The sequence below is a fragment of the Kogia breviceps genome, chromosome 10 (assembly GCF_026419965.1).
Source record: "Kogia breviceps isolate mKogBre1 chromosome 10, mKogBre1 haplotype 1, whole genome shotgun sequence".
In the NCBI taxonomy this organism is placed as follows: Eukaryota; Metazoa; Chordata; class Mammalia; order Artiodactyla; family Physeteridae; genus Kogia; species Kogia breviceps.
Window position 1 is genome coordinate 68692817 of NC_081319.1, and position 12766 is coordinate 68705582.

At 44.4% G+C, this 12766-nt stretch overlaps 1 non-coding gene across 1 annotated transcript; it reads right to left on the reverse strand.

Annotated features, from left to right (window-relative positions):
* Nucleotides 1-1065: 1065 nt before the first annotated feature.
* TRNAV-GAC (transfer RNA valine (anticodon GAC)) lies at nt 1066-1138 on the reverse strand. Its single transcript has one exon. It is a non-coding gene; the product is annotated as a tRNA-Val (tRNA).
* Nucleotides 1139-12766: the final 11628 nt, after the last annotated feature.

A 12766-nucleotide genomic window follows, 5' to 3' on the forward strand; every position in this document is an offset into this window, starting at 1 on the left:
CTAAATGTTTCAGGAGTAAACAGCAGCCTCATGGCGAGCAGAGGAGATTAGAGGTTACTGAGTCAGGAAGGAGGACGAATAATAATACCCTCTGACATTTAGAAAAGACTTCTCAGATGACAGCGCACCCTTGAGTTCACTGAATTCCATTCAGCAGTGAGGCACAAGGCACCTGGCCCTGGGCCAGGTGATGGGGTAAAAGTGGAGGCAAGAACACACTCTGGATCCCACGCCAGGCAACAAATACCTCTATTATGTGCTGGGAGCTATGAAGAAAAGGATCAGGGCGTGGTGACCCAGAGCTTGGGTTGAGACAAACCAGGAGGAACAATTCCAGTGCAAGGCCCTGCTGCAGAGAAGGGCTTGAACTGGGAGGCAAGCCAGCGGCCAGGACATGGTGAGCATGGTGAACCTGGACAGGCATGGTGGCCTCAGGAAAGAGGTAGAATTTTATTCAAAGTGCAATGAAGAGCCACGGAAAGGTTTCAGGCAGTCGTGACAAGATCAGATGTATATTTTAAAGAGATTACCGTTATCAAGACCAACCCCATTTTTACCACTCCTACGCTGTATTGTGCGTGAGATATAGGTCTATCACCTGCCCCATGTTAAAGACACACACACACACACACACACACACACAAAAAAAAAAAAAAAAAAAAAAAAAACCAAAAAACAAACGAACAAAAAACAGGCTTAGAGAAACAGATGTTTCTTGTTCAAGGTCACAGAAGTAAGAATTGATGGAACTGGACTCTGTCTGCAGAGCCCGAAGCCTTTCCTGCTACCTCAGGCTGCCCCTCTGCAATGGGGTGCTCCTCCTGGGGCCAAGGTCAGGGGCAGGGAGCCAGAGTCCAGGGTTCAGAAAAGTGAGAGGAAGGGCTCTGGCTCTTGCAGCGTTTGGTCTCATGCCTGCTGCTCAGTAGAACCCTTTGGGAAGCTTTTAAAAATCTATTTACCCAGGCCACACCCCAGACTGAGTTAAGTCAGACACAGGGGGTGGGGCCAAGGCATCAGTATTTTGTCTTTTTTTTTGGCTGCACCAGGAGACTTGTGGGATCTTAGTTCCCTGACCAGGGATGGAACCTGGGTCCCCTTCAGTGTCAGCGCAGAGTCCTAACCACTGGACCACCAGGGAATTCCCCCAGTATTTTGCTTTTTAATTTTTCTTGATGTGTAGTATACTTACAGTACAGTGCACAAATGTTAAGGTTACAACTCAATGTATTTTTATGTGTGTGTGTGTGTGTGTGTGTGTGTGTGTGTGTGTGTAAATCCATGTTAACTACCATTCAGATCAAGAGAGAGGATATGACCAGTACCCCAGAAGTCTCCCTTTCTGGTCAATGCCCCACCCCCACTCCCAGATACACACTATTCTGATGTCACCACAGTACATATTGGTTTGTATCTGGCTACCCGCCCCTCTCCATCATCAGGTTTGTGAGAATCCCCATCACAGGCATCAGTACTTTGTTCCTTTTGGTTGCAGAGTGGCATTTCATTGTACAGCTACAGCACAATTTGTTCATCCATTTACCAGTTAATGGACCACCACCTAAGTGGTTTCCAGCATTTACAAATAAAGCTGCTAAGGATGTACTTCGACATGTTTTCTGGTGAACGTGGGTATGGGCAGCAGCAGTTTTAAAGCCACCAACATTGAGAACCACCAACTTTGCGAAGCTATAAAATCCTGCGGGCTGCTGGAAAGATGGAAGAATAGAAGTCAGGGTCTAGGTCCCCAGAGACCCCCTGGAGTCCCCCTAGATTGGAAATGAATAAACTACCTTGTAGAGATTTTCTAGTTGCAGTTCCTTTTCTTTTGAGCTTCCAGAGCCTTGAATAAAATCTCCCCGGTCACAGAGGAAAGGGAAGGAGTCCTGGGGAGCAGTGCCCTCTGTGGTCAGCACGGTGGCCTCTATTTCTGTGACTCTGGGAACAGAGTGGAGGGCACCCTCTCAGGGACCAGGTACAGTGAGGCCCTGGCTGTGACAACAGTAAACCAGATGTCCTCAATAGACACTATCTAGAATAGCTTCCTAATACTATAGCATGACACCTCCTCCCACTCCAGAAGAAACATCCTCGAAAGAGCCATCTCTGCTGTGAATTTTCATTTATAGCTCCCAAGGCATATATGAGTTTGTGATCTGTAGGTAGATGGCTGCTGACACATTCCCGGGGACACACACACACACACACACACACACACACGTCACCCACATCTGTTGCCATGGGGCTGAGGGTGTGATTTATTCTCTAAATGGAGCCTGACCCTCCCCTCCACATGGGCAAACCACACCGCAGACGACCTCTCCCTAATCGACTACCACCTCTTTGCCTGTCATTGTTTGGGGCAGCTCCTCTGACCTCACTTGCCTGAGGCTGCCGTGATTATTTTCCTGAATTATTTGATAATAAGCAATGTGGAGGCAAAAACTGCAGACAGAGTTCAGGGAATGCCACCTGTTGACAGCCTGTTGGATCTGTTGCCTGCAGAGGTGATCCATGTTGCTCTCAAGGTCTGGTTTATCCATTGTCACCTGTAAACCTCTGAGTATTTCTCATACTCCCTTGTTTTCTTTTTCACTGCCTAACTATTGGTTGGCCAAAAAGTTTGTTCAGTTAGTGAATACATTAGTCAATAAAATTCTTGGTGAAAATGAAAAATGTGTCTTTTATTTTTATTTAAAACCGAATGAATTTTTTGGCCAATCCAATACATTTTTGAGTACCCATTTTACAGCTGGAAAAACTGAGGCATGGGAAGGGTTTGGAATCTCATCTCCACAAGGGCAGGGATTTGTGCCTGTGGTGCTGATGGCTGGAGCCCCAGCAGCCTGGGACAGTGCCTGGCACACAGGAGAGTCTCAGTAAATATTTCTTAAGGAAATGAATGAAGCTTGTGATGCATTTTGGTTTTGAAACGTCTATCTCGATATCCTCTTCCTGCTGGGCCTCCTTCCTCAGCACAGTCCACTAGGACAAGCAAGGCAGCCACACTTCCCTTGGGAGAGTTTCCTCTCCTATTGCCCATTGGAGCCTCTTTACCTCTGCAATTGAGAGCACAGAATTGAGAGCTACATTGCCTGGCAAACCTCTGCCACTTTATAGCTGTGGGGCCTCTAGCCTCTCTGGGCCTTGGTTTCTTCATTTCTTTGCTGGAAATAACAATACCAACCTGGTGGAGTTGTGGGAAGGATTAAAAGTGTTTGTATAAATGATACGTCTGGAGCTGTGCCATGCACGTGGCAGGTGCTCAAGAAAGTCAGTTATTAATATTACTTTAAATTAAAAAAAAGCTTTCCCCCTAGCTTTAATGAGGTATGATTGACAAATAAACATTGTATATACTTAAGGTCTAAGGCCTGATGTTTTGATATTCTCTTTTCTGAAAGATTTTTTTCAAATCTTCTGCCCATTTAAATTTTTTTTCAGTTGTGGTAAAATATACACACCATAAAATTTACAATCTTAACCATATTTAACTATACAGTTCAGTCTTTTGCCTGTTTTAAAAACTGGATCATTTTTCTTCTTAATATTGAGTTGTAGGAGTTATTTATATAATCTGGATACCAGTCCTTTTTTCAGATATATGTATATATTATGAATGTTTTCTCCTAGTCTGTGGCTTGTCTTTTTATTTTCTTAACAATGGCTTTTGAAGACCAGAAGCTTTCTTTCTTTCTTCCTTTTTTTAAAAAATAATTTTTATTGGAGTCTAGTTGATTTACAGTGTTGTGTTAGTTTCAGGTATACAGCAAAGTGAATCAGTTATACATATACGTATAACCACTCTTTTTTAAAAAATTATTTATTTATTTATTTATTTATTTATTTATTTATTTATTTATTTTGGCTGCAGCATGTGGCTCGTGGGAGGCAACCAACCAATCGTGGGCAACCAACCTGGTTGGTTCCCCAACCAGGGATCGAACCCGGGCCCTTGGTAGTGAGACTTCAGAGTCCTAACCACTGGACTGCCAGGGAATTCTCTATCCACTTTTTTTTTTAGATTCTTTCCCATATAGGTCATTACAGAGTATTGAGTAGAGTTCCCTGTGCTATACAGTAGGTCCTTATTAGTTATCTATTTTATATGTAGGAGTGTGTATCTCAATTCCAATCTCCCAGAAGTTCTCTTTCTTTTTTTTAAACACAAAGAGATAATTTTATTCATGCAAGAATATGAATACTGTTCAACATGTAGGGCTTTTTTCTGCCTGTTTAAGTTGAATTTCAATCTGAACATCTAATATTGACAAGCATCAAGCTATTTTAATCAGGTTACTTTTTACGTTTATAAAAGTGGCACAAACGTCTCTGAATACCACTCCAGAGATACTAATACACAAGGCAAACAACTACCCAATTCCTCTTTAGCCTCATATCACAAAACAATGCAAAGACAGATGGAATAACATTCCCTGCGCTCTAGGGAAGGCACAATACAGGAATAAGGTAAGAGGGTTTCTGGGTCCCTGCCACTGTTTCACATGCTTCTTTCATCTTCTGTCTTCCTTCCCCCGGCACGACAGGACTCCTTTGATGGAAGGCAAGATGGCTGCTATCCCCAGAAGTTTTCAATTAATTAATTTATTAATAGACTAATTTGTTAATTTTTTAAATGATCTGTGCTTTTTGTGTCCTAAGAAATCTTCGCTTAGCCCAAGCTTACGAGAATATCCTCTTACGTTTTCCTTTAGAAGATTTTTTAGTACACACCCTCCACCCCCCGCATGGATTGTGGGATCTTAGTTCCTGGACCAGGGATAGAACCTGTGCCCCCTGCAGTGGAAGTGCAGAGTCCTAACCACTTGGCCACCAGGGGATTCCCTTTTTTTTTTTAGTTTTTTGGGTTTTTTTTTAACATCTTTATTGGAGTATAACTGCTTTACAATGGTGTGTTAGTTTCTGCTTTATAACAAAGTGAATCAGCTATACATAAACATATATCCCCATATCTCCTCCCTCTTGGGTCTCCCTCCCACCCTCCCTATCCCACCCCTCTAGGTGGACACAAAGTACAGAGCTGATCTCCCTGTGCTATGCGGCTGTTTCCCACTAGTTATCTATTTTACATTTGGCAGTGTATATATGTCCATGCCACTCTCTCACTTCGTCCCAGCTTACCCTTCGCCCTCCCCATATCCTCAAGTCCATTCTCTATGTCTGCATCTTTATTCCTGTCCTGCCCCTAGGTTCTTCTTGACCATTTTTTTTTTTAGATACCATATATATGTGTTAACATACAATATTTGTTTTTCTCTTTCTGACTTACTTCACTCTGTATGACAGACCGTAGGTCCATCCACCTCATTACAAATAACTCAATTTCGTTTCTTTTTATGATTGAGTAATATGCCATTGTATATATGTGCCACATCTTCTTTATCCAGTCATCTGTCGATGGACACTTAGGTTGCTTCCATGTCCTGGCTATTGTAAATAGAACTGCAATGAACATTGTGAATTTTTTTAGTTTTAACTTTTACACTATGTCTATGATCGACTTCAAATTAAATTTTGTGTGTGGTATAAGGATTGAGATTCTTTTTGTTTCAAATGAATATCTAGTTCTTCCAGCATCATTTGTTGAAAAGACTACTCTTTCTGCATTGAATTAACTTTGTTGAAAATTAATAGATCCCACATCAGTGGCTCTACTTCTGGGCTCTTTTTTCTCTTCCACTGATCTGTAGTGTTATCCTTACACCAACATCTCACTTTCTTGGTACTGTTGCTTTATAGATAGACTTGAAATCAGGTAGCATAAGTCTTCCAACTTCATTCATCCTTTAAAAGAAAATTGTTTTGGCTTGCTCATTAAAAAAATATTTTGATCAGTGTCATAAAGGATGAGGAAAAATAGATAACCAACAAAGACCTACTGTATAGCACAGGGAACTATGCTCAATTTTTTTGTTTGTTTGTTTTTGCATTGCACGGGCCTCTCACTTTTGTGGCCTCTCCAGTTGCGGAGCACAGGCTCTGGACGCACAGGCTCAGTGGCCATGGCTCATGGGCCTAACCGCTCCGCGGCATGTGGGATCTTCCCGGACTGGGGCATGAACCTGTGTCCCCTGCATCAGCAGGCGGACTCTCAACCACTGCGCCACCAGGGAACCCCCTCAATATTTTATAATAACCTATAAGGGAAAATAATCTGGAAAAAAAATATGTGTAAACATATCTGAATCACTGTGCTACACGTATCTGAATCACTGTGCTGTACACCTGAAACTAACACGATATTGTAAGTCAACTATACTTCAATTTTTAAAAATTCAAGAAAAAATTCCAAGGAATTCTCTGGCAGTCCAGTGGTTAGGACTCCATGTTTTCACTGCCAAGGGCCCAGGTTCAATTCCTGGTCAGGGAATTGAGATCCCACAAGCCGCTCAGCGTGGCAAAAAAAAAAAAAAAAAAAAGATGAGGAAAGCTTACTGAAGCTGAAGTAGACGAAGGAGAAATAACAACTAAATGCAATGTGGGATCGTGGATCAGCTCCTGGAAGCAAAAAGGCACATTAGTGGGAAATTCATATTAAAGTAAGGTCTGTAGTTCAATGAATAATATTGTACCAATGTTAACTTCCTATTCTCGATTATATAGATACTAATACTAAGGGAAGCAAGGTGAAGGATATCAGAAAACTCTTTATTCTTGTAACTTTTCTCTAAGTCTAAAATTAGTTCGAAATTAAAAATTTTAAAAATTGTACAAATATTGATTGTAACAAATGTACCACTCTGGTGCTGGATTTGATAGGGGGGAAACTGAGAGGAGAGGGGCAGGGGGTACATGAGAACTCTCTGTACTTTCTGCTCAATTTTGCTATCCACCTAAAACTGCTCTACAAAACAAGGTCTACTTAAAAATGAAAAAAGAGAAAAAAAGGCACACATGAAAAAGAATGAAATAAGAAAAAAACTTGATTTTTTTTGGCATATATTTCCCCTTAATTTAAAAAATTGTGGTAAAATACACACAACACAAAATTTACTAGCTCACCCATTTTTAAGAGTATAGTTCGATGGTATTAAGTATATTCATATTGTTGTGCATCCATCACCACCATTCAGAACTCTTTTCATCTTACAAAACTGAAACTCTATACCCATTAAACAAAAACTTCCCATTTGCCCCTCCAACCAGCCACTGAAAACTACCATCTACTTTCTGTCTATGTTTTTGACTACACTAAGTGCCTCATATAAGTGGAATTATACGTGTTTGTCTCCTGTGGCTGGTTTATTTTCACTTAGCATAATGTCCTCAAGGTTTATCCACACACAAAAAAGGGCACAAATATAAAGAAAGAGACAGAAGAAAAAAAGTTGATGTCTTTTAAGTCTCTTTTAATCTATAGGTTCTCCCTCTGTATTAGTTTTTCTATGCTGTGTAACAAATTATCACAAATTTAGTGGGTTAAAACAACACACACATAAGGAATTCCCTGGTGGTCCAGTGGTTAAGACTCCTTGCTTTCACTACCGAGGGCCTGGGTTCAGTTCCTGGTCAGGGAACTAAGATCCTGCAAGCTGTGAGGCACAGCCAAAAAAAAAAAGAGAGAAAGAAACAAAAAAACCACACATATATTATCTCTCAGCTTTCATGGGTCAAAAGCCTGGGCACCACTGAGTTGGGTCCTCCTCTCAGGGGCTCACAGGCTGCAGTTAAGGTGTTGGTCAGGCTGCATTCTCATCTGGAGACTCAACTAGGGAAGAATCCACTTCTAAGCTCATTCTGGCTGTTGGCAGCACTCATTTCCTTGCAACTGCAAAACTGTGGGCTCCAGATGCTTCCCAGTGATTGCTGGAGACAGCCCTTAAGTTCTAGAAGCTGCCCCAAATTTCTTGTCATGTGGCCCTCTCTATAGGCTGTTTATAGCCTGGATGTTTTCTTATTTAAGACTAATAGGGGAGGACTTCCCTGGTGGTCCAGTGGTTAAGACTCCGTGCTTCCACTGCAGGATCCCTAGTCAGGGAAGTTCCGCATGCTGCGTGGTAACACCAAAAAAAAAAAAAAGAAAAAAGAAACAGGGGAGTCTCCCCTTCCAGTCTGTTAAGATGTAGTCATATAACAAAACATGCTTATGGGGGTGCCACCCTCTCACCTTTGCCATAGTCTATTGGTTAAGGGCAAGTTGCAGGTCGTACCCACACTCAAGAGGAAGGGATTATACAAGGGCACAACTCATTGGGGGAGTCAGTTAGGGTATGTTGGCCATACTCTCCATGCCCTCCCCTTTTTTTCCTTTACAATTAATTTGTTGGAGTATCCGGGTTGTTTGACCTGTAGAGTTTCCCTTGGTCTAGATTTTGCTGATTGCATACACAGTGCAGTTCAACATGCTCCTCTGTCACCTGCATTTCTGGCAAATGGGCAGCTGGACCCGGAGGACTGATCAGACTCAGGTTGGATCCTTTTGGCAACATTTCAGGTGGTGACGTGGTCTTCCCTTTGTAGGCACATGGTGTCTGGCTGTCTCTCTTTTTGTGATGTTAGCAGCCATTGATGTTCAATGCCTACACCAGTTAATTCACAGAGGGTAACAAAATGATGATGTCCTAATTCTATTATTTCATTTATTGGTTGCAATACTTTTATAAAGAGATGCTTCCCCTCATCTATTATTTGGTTACCCAGTGGCATAAGTCATATTGGGAAGGCAGGATAAATGCTTGATTCATTTCTTTTTTAAAAATTAATTTATTCATTTATTTATTTTTGGCTGTATTGGGTCTTTGTTGCTGCAGGCAAGCTTTTCTCTAGCTGTGGTGAGCGGGGGCTTCTCTTTGTTGCAGTGCATGGGCTTCTCATTGGCTTCTCTTCTTGCGGAGCATGGGCTCTAGGCACGTGGGCTTCGGTAGTTGTAGCATGCAGGCTCAGTAGTTTTGGCTTGTGTCTAGAGCTCAGGCTCAGTAGTTGTGATGCATGGCCTTCGTTGCTCCGTGGCATGCAAAAATCTTCCTGGACCAGGGCTCGAACCCCTGTCCCCTGCATTGGCAGGCAGATTCTTAACCACCGAGCCACCAGGGAAGTCCTGATTCATTTCTTTTCTTTTCTTTACCTGTTTCCAAGATAATAAATTGCCTCCCTATCAAGATGACCAATTAATTTTTAATAGCATTATGAACCACAGATTTAAACATATTTGATTGATTTGAATCCATTGCAATTCTTATCCTTATTAAAGCTCACACGGGCCAGTGGGAGCCTCTTCAAACTGGCTTCTGAGTCCTTTTGACATCCTAGTAGTCTTCGAGAGTTTCCTGCTAGCTGTGACATCAAGGTGGTCCAGCCTAATCTTGTATTTTGTACCTTCCCGCTCCAGTCTTGAAAAAGGCATTTCTCTAAGAAGCCCTGACTTCTTTTTTTATTTTGTAATTTCTTTTTTTTTTCTTTTCTTTTCTCTCTCTTTGTTTTTTTTTTCCTCCTGACTTCTTTTCATAGGAAATGGTATTTCAAGACCACATTTTGGGCTCTAGTGATGCTCATTGCTGTTGGGTTGATCACTGTGTCTAGCTTTCTGGCAGACAGAACTAGGAAATGTATATAGTTCCTTGTGAGCTCATCTGATATGAGGAAGAAAAGGGGTGTTGGAGCTGATAGGCAATAAATTCATCACTGGCACATCCACTTTTTTCTGGCTCTTCTCTTTCTTTCATTTCTGTTGTGCCTATTCTGTAGCTCAATTTTATTTTATTTTATTTATTTTTATTTATTTATTTTTGTGGGAAGCGGGCCTCTCACTGTTGTGGCCGCTCCAGATGCACAGGCTCAGCGGCCATGGCCCACGGGCCCAGCTGCTCCGCGGCATGTGGGATCCTCCCAGACCGGGGCACGAACCCGTGTCCCCTACATCGGCAGGCGAACTCTCAACCACTGCGCCACCAGGGAAGCCCTTGTAGCTCAATTTTATTCCACAAGCAGCAGTTTCTCTCCGGTGTGGGGTTCTGCCCTCACAGGGCAGGGAGCCTTGGGGCTGTTTCAGAAGTTAATAGCACCTCGACCGCTCAGCCCCTTCAATCCCCTTGCTCTGAGCCACACTCCAGTGTCAGCTGTTCTTCTCAAACTGGCCACGGTGCTTTACCAGGAATATCTGTTACTTATTTTGGGGTTCTCCTGTTTCCAGGTCACCAGATGCTGCACCATACCCCCTTGCTTCCTTCTGTTTCTTCCCCCACAGATGCAAGTCTTGTAGCTGTCCCTGCTTTGTCCTCACCCTTGTATTTTATTTTATTTTATTTTATTTTATTTTATTTTGCAGTACGCGGGCCTCTCACTGCTGTAGCCTCTCCCATTGCAGAGCACAGGCTCCGGACGCGCAGGTTCAGCGGCCATGGCTCACGGGCCCAGCCGCTCCACAGCATGTGGGATCCTCCCGGACTGGGGCACGAACCCGTGTCCCCTGCATCGGCAGGCGGACTCTCAACCACTGCGCCACCAGGGAAGCCCCTCACCCTTGTATTTTAAGCTTCATGGAGATAGCTTGTCACCCATTGTGTTGTGAACCTTGTCTGTGGTTTTTGGTCACAGCTAGAGTCACTCCCTTGGCTGGTGTCTGGGGCTAGGCCAGAAGGTCCAGAAGGCCTCACTTGGCATTTCCACCATGTGGCCTCTCTTTCCCCACGTGGTGGCTGGGCATGGTGGTGGCTTCCCAGAGACAGAGCACAGAAGCAGAAGCCGCTAGGTATCCGAGAAAGGTCACTCTCATTCCATTCGGTTTATCAAAGCAAGTCACAAGACCCACCCAGAACCGGAGCCCAAACTGATGCCCTTAGGAGACTGGGACCAAAGGAGGCCTGCACCAGCCACTAAGGGGTGGGGCAGGGAGGGAGGGATGGGTGGCCACCAGTCCCAGAAGGAAATTCCAGTGTTCAGCTCCACCCGGTATGCAGTTTCCACCTGGGGCTCTGGGTCACAGGGGGTGGGTGGGGCCCTCCTCACGCAGGGCGAACGCTGTGCAAAGGAAAGAAATTAAACTTTCACCTTTCCTCTCCACCCCTGTCACTTACAGGCCCTCGAGGGCTGGCAGGACATATGGCCCTGCCGGTGGTAAATCAAGCCCGGAGGCCGGCCGGGGAGAGCCAGATGGAGCAGGAGGAAGACACAGAACAACCCCGTGGCTAGGCGGCGTGGCAGCTCTGCGGTCCCGGTTCACCGGCCTTGGAGTATCCAGGCTGGGCTCCCTCCCTCGGCCACACCGCCTAGCAGACTAGCTCCTTGCGGTCTGCATGGGCGGGGCAGCTGAAAGGGAAGGAAGATGATTTGACGATGTGTAAGGGCCACTCCAGCAGTCATGATTCTGTTCCTACCTCGCTGCTCCTCCGCGCGTGAGGCTGAGCCTACTGACTGAGTGTGGAGACAAGTCCACCTGGAGCCCTGACATTGTGATGGACAAAAGGCAGGGCATTTTCCTCTCTGATGCCTCAGCGTTTTTCTGCGGCTGGCTGGAAGCGCCGGCAAGGCTGAGGCCATATGGCAGTTCCACGTCCTCATCAAGAGAAGTGGATTTTAGCAGATTGGAGGGCCGTTCCAGCTGTCTTTCTGTGCCTTCAAGGTGAAGATTTGACTTTCTGCCTCCGGGCAGATTCCACAGGCTATGCCTTTCATCCTTAAGAAACAGAAACAGGGAGTTCCGCCTGCCAGAACTCCCCAGATATCTTTGCCTGCAGGCTCTTGTTGTCAGGAGGATCAGAGGGGGCAAAGATGAGCACGGAGGAGCACCCTGAACTGTGGGAGCTCCGTGCTCCATGCTCACTTTGTGCGGCTTGTTCCCCCCAAACTCGGTGTCACCGAGTTGTTTTGAACTGGGAAGCACCTTACAGCTCTGATTCTCGCTAGCCCAGGTGCCATCAGGGAATCACGTGGGGAGCTTTACAAAATGTCACCTTCCAAATCAAAACCACCACAAGATACCACTTGACACCGGTTAGGATGGTTACTATTTAAAAAAACAACAGAAAACAGAGTGTGGGTGAGGGTGTGGAGAAATGGGAACACTGGTGCACTATTGGTAGTGATGTAAAATGGAGCAGCCACTATGGAAAACAGTATGGAGATCCCTCAAAAAAAAATTTTTTTTTAAAGAAATTTTACTTATTTATTTTTGGCTGTGTTGGGTGTTCGTTGCTGCGCGTGGGCTTTCTCTAGTTGCGGTGACTCTTCGTTGCAGTGTGCGGGCTTCTCATTGCAGTGGCTTCTCTCTTTGTGGAGCACAGGCTCTAGATGTGTGGGCTTCAGTAGTTGCAGCACGCGGGCTCAGTATTTGTGGCTCACAGGCTCTAGAGCACAGGCTCAGTAGTTGTGGCGCACTGGTTTAGTTGCTCCGCAGCATGTGGGATCTTCCTGGACCAGGGATCGAACACATATACCCTGCATTGGCAGGTGGATTCTTAACCACTGCGCCACCAGGGAAGCCCCCTCAAAATATTAAAAATAGAATTACCCTACGATCCAGCAATCCCAATTCTGGGTATATACCGCAAAGAATTGAAAGCAGGGTCTCAAAGAGACGTTTGTACACCCATGTTCATTGCAGCACTATTCACAATACCCAAGAGGTGGAAGCAACCCACATGTCCATCAGTGGATGAAAGGATAAAGAGAAAGTGGTATGTATGTATGTATGTGATGGAGTATCATGCAGCCTTAAAAAGGAAATTCTGTCACATGGTACAACATAGATGAACCTCAAGGACATTATGCTAAGTAAAATAAACCAGTCACAAAAGGACAAGTACTGTATGAT